This window comes from Sprattus sprattus (assembly GCF_963457725.1).
Source record: "Sprattus sprattus genome assembly, chromosome: 5".
NCBI lineage: Eukaryota > Metazoa > Chordata > Actinopteri > Clupeiformes > Clupeidae > Sprattus > Sprattus sprattus.
This window is the reverse complement of record NC_137924.1, coordinates 42878191-42890660: the sequence shown is the minus strand read 5'-3', so window position 1 is coordinate 42890660 and position 12470 is coordinate 42878191.

Here is a 12470-nt window from a genome sequence, read left to right as displayed (position 1 = left end):
TACTAACAACTACAGGCTTTGGGTTTCAGAAACATTATTGTCCAAATATTTCCAATTCCAATTCTGTCACAAAGTCATTGTATAGTATGGATCCGTTCCACAGTTTGACAGTTTTCACAGTGGTCAGTTTCACAATTAGCCTTATTTGCAACATGGCAAACTGACACCAAGATTAAAAAAAAAAAAAAAAAAGATTACATAGAATATCGAGAAATATGACAGCATAAGACGAAGCGAATTGATTTTATCTGCTACGGATAACTGACATGTATTGCATGTGCATATAAGCCTATTTTAAAATAATTGTATGTCGAATTGATGAAAGGCATAATTTCATCACTGCCTTTCTTAATGCCATTCATCAACCACAGCACTAACATGCCTACATGTATAGATAGGACCGTTATGAACAACCAGGGTCTAACTCTAAATGGCATATTTTGTCAATTTGGTCATCATTTGTTGTACCACAAGCGACCACATACATCGCCAGTAGGTGTCGACACTGAATTTTGTGATGATACTGTTCATGCCCAACCTTGGGCTGTGGCAAATGAAAGAGTGAATACTAGAATTGTTCGAAAAGGGATAAAGGTGTTACTTTTCAGGTAACTAAGTTTCTTCATTAAGCTAGGTCAGACAGTCCCGTTGTGTTTCTCAGTCATAGTCAAAGTACAGGTTAGCATCTGTAGCTAACCGGCCAGCTAACTGAGTTTGGTAGCACAGCCAGCCAGCATAGTGCAACTTTAGCTGTGAGCTAAGTCTAGTATAGTCTACTTTAGCTGGTAGGCTAGGCATGTTTTCAAAGTTGTATGATCCCGAAAAAGACTGTACCACTGTAAGCAATATGACATCGAAATTATTTTCTACCTAATGTGAACACAACTCACACTGTAACGTTACTTCAGACTCTATCGTAACATAATGAAACACTAACCTGCTATGGGCGATTTCAACAGTGAAATTTCCCTCCACCACACAGAGACCGGATGTTGTTATACTCTCGGCTCTCTGTTGGTTGTGATCACAGTGGGCGGAGCGGGAGTAGGTTGCGTGCCTTCTTTCTCATTACTGTCTTTGGTGCTGAGCCTACATCAACTTAGTTGAGAGTAAAAAAAAAAAAAAAACAGGTTTGTTACATAAGTTACAACAGTTATAGATCTAATAGATATACACTGATGCTGATGTAGCCTAGTCTACGTCAAATAAATTGTAAAAGCCTTAAATATCTTAAAAAGAGAGAAAAAATAGCCTCGATATAGCTATGTCCATCAGACACACAAGTAGTGGAAGAATCACTTGAAATCTCTTTCACTCTCTCGTCAAATGAAATAGGCGTATAACAATATCTTACCTGATGACGACTTCTAAAAGAAGGAGAAGGTTGTAACCATGGATGAAGCATGGCATTGCATTGTATCATGTAGATATAGTCAACCCACAAGAGTAGACCTGCATCTGACACCAACCAAGATAAACAGCTGACTTCCAAGATACATCTGGTTAACTTACAGAGGGTCTGCATGTATATATAGGCCTACTAGTTTCATCAGGGTTTCACCCTGTTGTAATAAAGTTTTCAGTCATCGTATGCAGTGAATCATATAACTGAATTAATTGATAAGGATGTCCGACCATGCATAGAATTTCGGGATTTTCACATTTTGGGGTTTAATTTGAGGTTGCTAGAAGTCCAAGGAACCCTGCTCTGACCATCTCAACTTGTTATTTTTCTGGCATAAGTAAAGTTTGGGACGTTATGCTAGTTATTTCTTGTAAGACATTCTTTTGAAGATCATATGGAATCCTTAACCCACAGCTAGTAGTGTGTGTGCATGTACATTATGTCCAATGCTGAATGCTGTCCAATACATTCTAATGGTCAACATTTAGGCCCTTAAAACTAAAAGATCACAGCTAAAGGCCGAATTATGCTCTGTTTTAGACGTAACGCGTTAGCACGTAATTTACACAAGGAACTTGTTTTAGACAAGTTTTGACTTAAGGTTCGTTTTAGACGCAGAGCTGTGTTGCAAGGCTTGTGAGCCGTGTTGCGTGTTGCAAAGCAAATTGACGCCAGAACTGTAGATTTATTTTGAGTTAAGTAAGCCTATTTATTGCAGCAGGACAAAGGAAAAAAAACTTACCGGAGCATGAAAGTGTAGTGGGCGAAAGGCTTGATGTTATGAATACATGTGTTACACAAAATACAAATGTTGGCAATTCAGTACCAGTGTCGAAAAAGACAGCACATGACGCAAAAGTTCGTTTATTGACATCTTTTAATGACTGCGACAGGCTTTAAAACGATGTGTTTATGAGTTACATTATTCAAAGATGAGGTGGTAAACGGCCAGAGAATCTCATCATGTTGTCAATGCTTGTAACTACAATGGTGCTGGCCACAAGGTAACGGCAGGTTACTGTTAACTTTTGTATATGAGCAGACCGGGCTCATTCTATCAAACTCGCTGGTGCAATTGATGGATTCACGTCAATATGAACTCAATGAAAGATATCACCATGACTCACAAGTGGCGGAAAATGAATATGAAAGTAGGCTACCTTTGTTCGTGAATGACCACATTCTCTCCAAACAATCGCGGGTGAGAGTGGGATATTCGCGGTAATTTGAGCGTCCTTATAAGTGTTTAAAGAGGATTTGTAAAGGAGTTCATGTCTTCGGACCTCTTCTGTTATGTTTGTTCCTAATCCATAAGAAAAGGCTTGTGAGAGGTCTGCAGGGTATTCATGATTTAAAAAAATATCTGGGTCTAAAAAAGACTGTATGCTATTAACCCGGAAACGTGAGACTCTGTGAAAGGCTGTGGTAGCCGGCCAATCACAGCCTTTGCGAGCTGTGTAGGGCCGTAGTGTTTTAGTCGCATAGTCAGGAATTTTGGGCGACGCACTTAAGCACGTAAGGGGGGGTATTTTACCGCGCAAGGGGGGGTTGTGTATCTTACGTGCTTACGCGTTACGTCTAAAACAGAGCATAATTCGGCCTTAAAACACTACGGCCCTACACAGCTCGCAAAGGCAATAAACGAACTTTTGCGTCATGTGCTGTCTTTTTCGACATTGGTACTGAATTGCCAACATTTGTATTTTGTGTAACACATGTATTCATAACATCAAGCCTTTTGCCCACTACACTTTCATGCTCCGGTAAGTTCTTTTTCCTTTGTCCTGCTGCAATAAATAGGCTTACTTAACTCAAAATAAATCTACAGTTCTGACGTCAATTTGCTTTGCAACACGCAACACGGCTCACAAGCCTTGCAACACAGCTCTGCGTCTAAAACGAACCTTAAATCAAAACTTGTCTAAAATAAGTTCCTTGTGTAAATTACGTGCTTACGCGTTACGTCTAAAACAGAGCATAATTCGGCCTTTAGTCGCATAGTCAGGAATTTTGGGCGACGCACTTAAGCACGTAAGGGGGGGTTGTGTATCTTACGTGCTTACGCGTTACGTCTAAAACAGAGCATAATTCCGCCTTTACTCCAATTGTTGCTGCTACTGCTGTTCTTGTCGGTGGATGTCTCAGGAATGTCTGCACGTTCCCCCGGGTTTCATTGCACTTTTCTGTAGAGTTTGCTTTCACCACAGCATTACCCATCCCCTGGTTTATTTATTGTTTATTTCATGTAAATTCTTAAAATGTTGAAAGTTGAAAACATCTACAAACCAAAACTGGACCACACAGGTTTCCATGTTTTTCACTCATCTAAACAAAATATTTCCAGTGGTACACAAGGCGTGAGGGTTTAGTTATTTTGTGCATGATAATAAGCTGTCAGTCAGTGGCCTCCGAATGACCTCGCTGAAACTACTATCATCTGCACAAGAGCTTACACAGACCTTATCATTTGCATGTGCATGGGTCAATGAGTCACACACACAGCTTGCATGAATACTTTTCTTCACAAGCACTTATCGTTCACTATAGTTAGGAGCTGTGCGTAAAAAAAGTAAAGATCCCTAATTATTATCTCTTGTGATAATCTGATATCTGTTAAGAACTCTTCTTATTCATAAAGATCTAGAGATATAACAATTTTTAAATGTCAATACAATAAAGAGTTTGGTTGACACCGTGGTCATTATTTATTTAATGTAGCATTAGGTTATTTCACACACAGTGGCAAAACACTTGCGCAGCTAGAAAAGCTTGTTAATATGAAAAGTCTATGGCAAGGACTAATATGCTCTCCACCTTATTTACATTACTTACTTAAAGTGTTTAAGCATTTGTATGGACTGGTAGACATAGCCAGACTAGTTGTCAACATATCCAAGATAACTACTCATGCCATTGCTTTCAAGTTTATGATCTTGGCGAGAGAAGAGGATTATACTTATACAAAAGACATGACATAATATAGGGCACTGGGTATCCACAACACTGTCACAACATTACGGATGGAGAGACTATCCAGCAGGAGAGGAAACAGGATGGCTGCTGCTGTTCATACAAAACTATGACACCAATGTGATTTGTGACAGGTACCTTGGCAATCGAATATGGCTAATTTAACACCCCAGGTGCTGTGAAAGCTCCGGCTGTTTGTATGGCTGTTTTGGTTAGCATGGCTTGAACAGAGACCCTTGTGTGTAGATCGAACAGAGAGCCCTTCCAGTGGCTCTTGGGTAGCTGGACAGTGTACTATTTGATGTGATCTACACTGGTGTATAATCTGTTTCGGTTGGTCTTGGAGACATGGTTTTGAACCTTTACTTTGGGCCAGCAATGATGCTAAGTGGTGCCTTGAGTTAAAAGCCCAGTAGCATGATATTTTAACTGCCAGCTGACGGGCAGCTCCAAAGTTCAGTGAAGACAGCATGCAGAGTAGCTGTGTTATCCTAGTGTTTGTTTAGTGAGACCTAAGATAATCTAGAGGGGAGAGTTTAATTGAAGGGGGAAGCATTACAGTGCCAATGCTAGAGTTTCTGAATCTACTTTAAGTGCATAGGGGTGATATGTATCATTAAAGCAGTGGTCCTCTTTTGTCTGACTTCCCTTGAGGAGCCCCACAGTCATTAAGAACTTAAAGCTTTGGCTGATGAGAAATCTACCCCAGTCTGCCGCTTGCACCCCAAGATGTACGTCCTTTTTGAAGGATGCCTGTAGTGTACACTGTAACTGGCTACAGCTGTGTGCGTCTCTGTCCAATTAACTGCACAGAGAGTAAGGGGTATTGCATGAATTCATATGGAAAACTCTTGTTGTGATTGTGGAGTATCTACTCCTGTGAGTGTATTAAGGCTAAGCATCAAGCTAGGTTTAAGAAATCCTTTCTGTTACACATGCTTGGCTTGCAGACATGACATAAAGGGGAGGCCACACGCATGTTGCAATTAATACGTACATTTATTAAAGAATTAATAAAGAATATGAAGAACTACAGTATAATAGATGAAAGCAAAAATGTAGCATCAGTCAGTGTCTAGGGGGGTCAGCAAACCAGAAACCAAAAGCAAAATGTTGTCTGAGAGGAAGCAAGAGCCCCAACCAGAGCGGAAAGCAGACTTCTTATCCCCCTGCCATCCAGGACCAAATCCACCACACCTGTGCACCTATTCACCTACTGCAAAGAGAGGGAACAAGAGCACCGTCACACAAGGTGGGCTGGCCCACGGAAGGCCGATTAGGCCCATAACATGTCCACATGTCCTTTAACTCTCAGATGAAAGGTTTAATTTTAAGGTGATTTGAACTGAAACTAGTATGTCATTTTTATTTTATTGTTTGGTCTGTGAAAGATAAGACCTATGTGTGAACCTTCGATACCTTAACATACAAAGGAAGAACCATGTCTCCCTTGCACAGCATGCCAATAAATTCATTTCAAATCCTTTATCAGGGACAAATGCAGACACATTCCGAAATATTTCTGTATGTGACATTCAAATTACGAAGAACTTATATAAGCACATATATAACTTAAATATATTAAGCATAGTCTTTTTTATTGCACATGCACAAAGCACATAGAGATTTTCTTATTTCAACTAATGGGGTGAATACTGTAAAGCACATGGCGCAACAAATCAGGCAATTATGCTGCATGTTCAACCAAAAAGAGCATGCATATTTAATTTGCTTAGCACTTTCAGTAAGAGCCGTAGCTATAAAACCACTTCATAGAAATCCCAAGCTGAACACCCCTGAGGCGCAGTGAAAATGCCACAGAGCACATCTGAGGGCAGATGCAACTGAGCCCGTGTTGAGCCTGACACACACACTGTACCCCTGGGGACCCCAAAGTAAGGCCTCGCCCCTGGACCTGGTCCTCATTACGCTCTCTCTCTCTCTCTCTTCAGTGCCAGAGTCAATAAGAGTCCGAGATGCTGGAAAAACTCACCCTCCATTTGTGAATGGGTAGAACATTAACAAATTCCAATGTGTTTACAAACACAGGGGCCTCCTCGTCACTCTCTTCCTGAGTTCTGCATTTCTTGAGCGCGCTCAGAGAGCACCCTGTCTGTGGGCCCCAAACACAAGGGGGAAATGGAGCCTGCTCCTCTATACAACAAACACAGAACCACTCGTGTGAAATCAGATGCTATAATTTTGTTTGGATTAGCAGAATATTGTGTTCACGCAACACTCCCAAATACACATGAAAGCATTTAACTTTTTTTTTGAACTCCCCCTTTCTCTCTCTCTCTCTCTCTCTCTCTCTCTCTCTCTCCGTCTTGTTGTATTGCTCCTGCTTTAGATGACGTATATGTTTCCATACGTCTTACTTGTTTGCTGGCGAAGGCAAACAGTCCTACTTTAAACAAAAGAAGGGGTCTGTTCAGTGAAGGAGGACTACGGTGATCCTCAAGAAGAAAAATTCCACTCCATTCTGAACGTAAGTTTGTCATCTTCACAATAAACATGTGTACATCACCCTAATGGAAACATGTGTCAACTATCCAAATCAATCTGGCATGTGGTTTGACTTGGAGCCACAGGCGGGAAGAGTAGAAACAGGCCCTAATGCAGTTCTGTGTAGGCATCACAGGAGACCATCGGCCTTGGCCTAGTCTCCTCACAATCACTGGAGCTGAAATGTAAATAACGGTCTCGTTTACACTCCCGGCAAAATAAATGATGCGAGAGGAAATGGGGGTAAACAACATCAGTCAAAATAATCACTCTCATGCCGCAATCACATTTGGTGGATTTTTCACTGTGTACTTCAACAGGCCAAAATGTTGTCCTTAATTATAACAAAATGGATGATGAATGACATTTATGTAAGCCATGTAGTGTCTCTCAAGACCTCTATGCAGTGCAAAGGTTGTAGCCAAAAGATTCAAGCGGGGCACGATGTAAGACACATTTTAAGACGTGTGAATCTTTACAAGGCGAGCCTGAGAAACTGTATGGCACTCAAATGCCCAACATATGGACGCAGTCTATTTTTAGGTCATACTGGCTTTAAAAGACTAAGGGTTGTGCTAGAGGCCTATTAGAGCAAGGCACGGCACGCAACCACAATTATAAAGTCTTATCACAACATGAGAGGAAGGGCCAAAGGCAAGCGCTATTTTGTTCATACTGTATGTCATGGGCACAAAAGAGGAGGTGGGAAAGAATATGAATGGGAAAGGCTATGGGTGTGAAGATCAAATCCAGCTTTGTTCTCGTTCACGTTACTTGTTAGGGGTAATAGACATTCCAGCCGGTGCCGAGAAGTGAGCTAATCATTTCATGGCAGTTATCCCAAAAATGGTACAAGAGTGGAAATGGTGTTAAATCTAAAATGGTGCAAATGTTTGGGACAATCTTAGAGCATGGAAAATGAAGAAAAAGGGAGAGATAAGGGAGTCGTAGATATTTTGCCAAATGAACACAGCACACTGCACGCTCAGACAGTATGTACTATATAACATTAAAATACATAATAATAAACTTTATTATCGTAACTGTAATACTCACAGATGTTTATTCAAAGGTTTATATACATGTAGGTCTATAACTTTTTAAATTAGCATCAGCCCAAATATTGAAGAATTGTGTGTAATGTACTCTTTAGGCTTTGCCAGAAATAAATATACTATCCAGATAGAAACCTCCTGCTATGCCTCTAAATATGCAGAGGACAACATTCAGCGGTCACAATTTCCATAAATATACCTGCTTCGCCTCTCTTTAAACATAGGACAACAATTAGCAGTCTAAAGGTCTACATTAATGCACATACCCGACAAGACAAAACTTAACTCTCCCCGAGACAATCAATTAAGAGGTGGCCAGCACGATATCTAAAAAAAAGGGTAGGCACAACTAGAATGCGTTTCGTGAACGAACTGCGAGAGTGTGCTTGCTCTGTGACAGAGAGAACAAGTGCCAATGAATTAACATGTATTTACATCTACTCAATCAGTGTAGTGGGGCCTTCTTCCAATATATTTTAGCAAGCAACCAAGCTCAACCATTATATTTTGGCTCCACTGACGTTTAGACATATGAGGGTATCTTTGTTGTTCTGTTTTTGTTTGCTTGTTTATTGTGAAAGGGTCTAGTGTGTTACATTTGGTCATAGCCTAATAGTTCCAGAGTCTCGTTATTCTGACTTACTGAGCTAAGTGAATTGTTGAAATTGTTATCTTGGTAAAAGGAAACATCTCTGCAACAATATTGGAATGAATGCGGTTACATAGCCAGCTTTACTTAAAGTTTATTGTAAGATAGGCCTATATGTTAGACTTAATGCAGTTAGAGTTAGACTGTAGGTCTAGTATCAAACGTAAGCAACACTTTTACTGTATAGCTAGAGAGCACGTGTATCACATTGGTTTATAGTCTGTCAAATTAGTTCTAGTTATTGGTGTTCGTTGGCATAAAAAGTTAGTCTTCTCTTATAAGCCTTATATTCTCTTATATAGTACATCTGATTAGAGCTAGCAACCATGAAAAACCTCTTCTGAAACTAAGAAGGATAACTATGACTAAATGTGACTAAAACTAATATGCATTTTTGTCTTAAGACTGAATCTAAAATAGCTGCCAAAATTAATACATCTCAGTGTTCATTTTGGCAGCTATTTTAGATTCAGCAGCTATTTTAGATTCAGTGCATATTAGTTTTAGTCACATTTAGTCATAGTTATCCTTCTTAGTTTCAGTCTAGTTTTCGAAAACTGAGCACACTACAACAGCTACGCTGTGTGTACATCCTCAAACGTTTTTCAGTTAACCTAATGATTCAAGGTCTCTCATGAATCATTACTCCCAGGACACGGGTTAATGTTAACTCACGCTATCGGTCACAACAAGTTACTTGGGATATGCTACCTCATAGTTAGCTAACGTTAGCTAGCTAAACGTTTACAGAGGCTAACGTGAAGCTTCAATCAAAAATTATTAGCTAGCTTTCCAAGCTAGCTGACACAACCTAAACACTCGACTGCCCCTTTGAAGTCAACTTAACGTTGGCTAATATATTCTAATAACTAGTTATCATTGACAGTTACAAGCTAATTTACCAAACTCCTTTCTGTCCTAAATTGAGCAGTTGCTGGTGTGAGCTACAATATGGGAGCTAGCAACGCCATGTCTAGCTCTACTTCACAATACTGCTGCCTAGTGTAATAAGTTAACGTAAAACATAAATGTTTATAAAGTATCAGACATAAACAGGATACAACACACCAGTTACCAATTGATATTATGTGTTTATATATACCGAAAATGTCAGTAAATCCAGATGATGATTATGCTGCTGCTGCTGTTGGTCCCGTCGAAAACCCTGGAGTCGCGACCCTGTCAGTTGTTTCCATGTGAAATCAATGGAATGCTTCACTTTTTGGCGCCGTATTGACAACTGTCTGTCACTCGCACACTGTGCTTGTAAATTATTTTTCAAGTTTGCACGTACCTATTTATGCGAGTGAAATACTCGCACTGTAGAGCCCTGGGGTCTCTTAATATTCCTACAGTTGAATGGAGAACGACTGATAGAGCGGGTGACGTCACAATGGCTCAACCTTCCCCATGTTAGTCAATGAGAGAAAAAGGGGATGAAAAAATGGAATAAAAAAGGAGTGACAAGGAGTACCGCCACGAAAAGTCATAGCAGGTTGCACCGGATCGAGCTGGACATTTCGGTGTTTGAATGGCGTCTCTATCTCAAACGGGCGAGGAGTAGTTAGCTGCAAGAAAATCGGGCAGAATAAATAAAGAAAACTTAACGATAACAATACTGTGCTTCCCTTCGGGCAAGCACACTAATAATCACACAATACACAATGACAAGACAGACCCTGAGACATAAACATAGTATTCCTCAGTGTTCTAAACAAAGAAATAATAATGTAATAAATAATCACATTTTGTATGTAAAGAAAAACACCTTGTCGAGGTGGTTTGGCCCAGACCATTTCTCATCCCTCCTGTCATAACAGGGAATCAGCAGTCCAATTAAACTGGGAATCAAAATAAATGTTCTGGTGCTTCATTGTGTCGGACTGACCAGCTAGCAGAGGACAAACTCCTAACCATAGACATATATTGATGTATAGATCTATGCATGTCTATGCCCCAACCGGTTGGTAATCCATTTCCTTGTTCAATGAGACACTGTTTTTAGTTCATTTAAATAAATGGTTCCAACTTTGTGGAACTTTGTGCAATCAGTTGTGTGTTTGTTTGTGTGTGTGAGTGTGTGTAAAACCTGGGAACTTGAAAGGCCATGAACTTTACAATTGGGCTTTAAGGAGGATTTGCTGTTATGACACTCACAAGAAATGTAAAAAAAAAAAGAACGACGATCACAACTGGGGTTGCAAGACGTTGGTATGGTGGCAGATGCCACTCTGTGCCGCCACGTTAGATTTACCCTTGCTTTCTGACAGGAAATTTGAATCGAACTTGAAAAATTTAAATAAACTTGAAAAATAAGCGGACTTAACAAGTAGGTAGAAACTCACAAATTCTTAAAGGCAAATTCTTTATTGATCAAATGTTCTCTGCACGGGTTAAGAGAATTAACATGCTTCACATCAGTCTGTCATTGTTCCCTTTTACAAGTTGATACCACACTGCAAATATGACAACGTTCATTTTTCAATTTTTCATAGAGAATTATGTGTAAATCGCATGAATTCCGATATGACTGTTCAGACTGAGTCGCAAAGCAAATTGCAGTTTTGTTTCTGATTTAGAGCCACATGCGGCCCAAATCTGAATTGAAAGATCAGATTCCATGTGATTTGTATCTGATTTAAAACTACATGTGGCCCAAATCTGAATTGAAAGATCAGATTCCATGTGATTTGTGCTGTTCACATTGTCATTAAAAAATACCCAGATCAGGTCAGATATAAGCGAAAAAAAGATTTGGGCCACTTTCTCCTGCTGCCTGGCCGTAGCCTTATTTTCAAATCACATTACAAGTTTCCACTCATGATTTCAGTGAGAGATAAGTGTCAAATGCAGGGTAATATCTTGGTTATTAGTATACTGTTGGCAGAGGTAAGGAGTAGACTGTCTACGCTAATGAGGAAGAACAAAGAAGAAAGAACAAGCCAGGGCTTCATTCCACAAGGATCCAATGAAGTTTGTGAAATCTTAACTCACTTAAGAGAAAACTGAGAGTTTGAGGGTCGACAGAAAAGGCCTGCAGGAGTATCTTCAGGCCTATCTTCAGGAGTAACTGGCTCGCCTAGGTGGAGAGAGGTAAAAGAGGTTGTGCGTTGTAAAAGGGCTGCATTAGCTCCTGGCTCTAATGGGGTACCTTTGTGTTTATAAAGGAGCACCTGATGTTTTGGAGTATCTATGGAAGCTTGTATGGTGATTGTATGGAAACAAAGAACAAATTCCAAAAATGTGGTGACAGGTGGTCACGAAGAACGGGAGAAGAACGCTGTGATTATAAGCCAATTTTCAGTCTTCTGAATGTGTAAGGGAAGCTTTTTAGTGTGGTAGCAAGGCGATTTGTCTCCCATTTGAACGCAAATAGTTTGACAGATATTTCTGTGCAGAAAACAGGAATCCAAGGATTTTCTGGATGTTTGAAACGTGAGCAATTTGCTGATTGGACGTGGAGAAAAATTGTTAGCACAACTACCAACAACAACAACAACAATTAACAAATGCATTTTGATACATTTGAGGGAAACGGAAACACGATTAGAGGACTGCGGTTGAAACCGTCTAAGTTAGCATAACCGTTCTAACCTGATTAGTTTTGAACATATACACTTCTAGGAGTAACTCAAACAGCAGCATTAAATCATTCTCTACAGGTCACCACAGCACACCTGACAACTTCCAATGAACACACACACAAACACACCCCATACCACACAGCCCCATACAGACCCCTGCTGATTGGCTAACAAGTTATAGATTATGACTTTATGGGTAGTAAAAAAGTAATTATGCAGGGCACGGTGACATAAAGGGCCACGCACATTACTCTTCGCCAGGGCTCAGGTATTGGAACAAGCTTGAGAAATGTTTTGGCCAA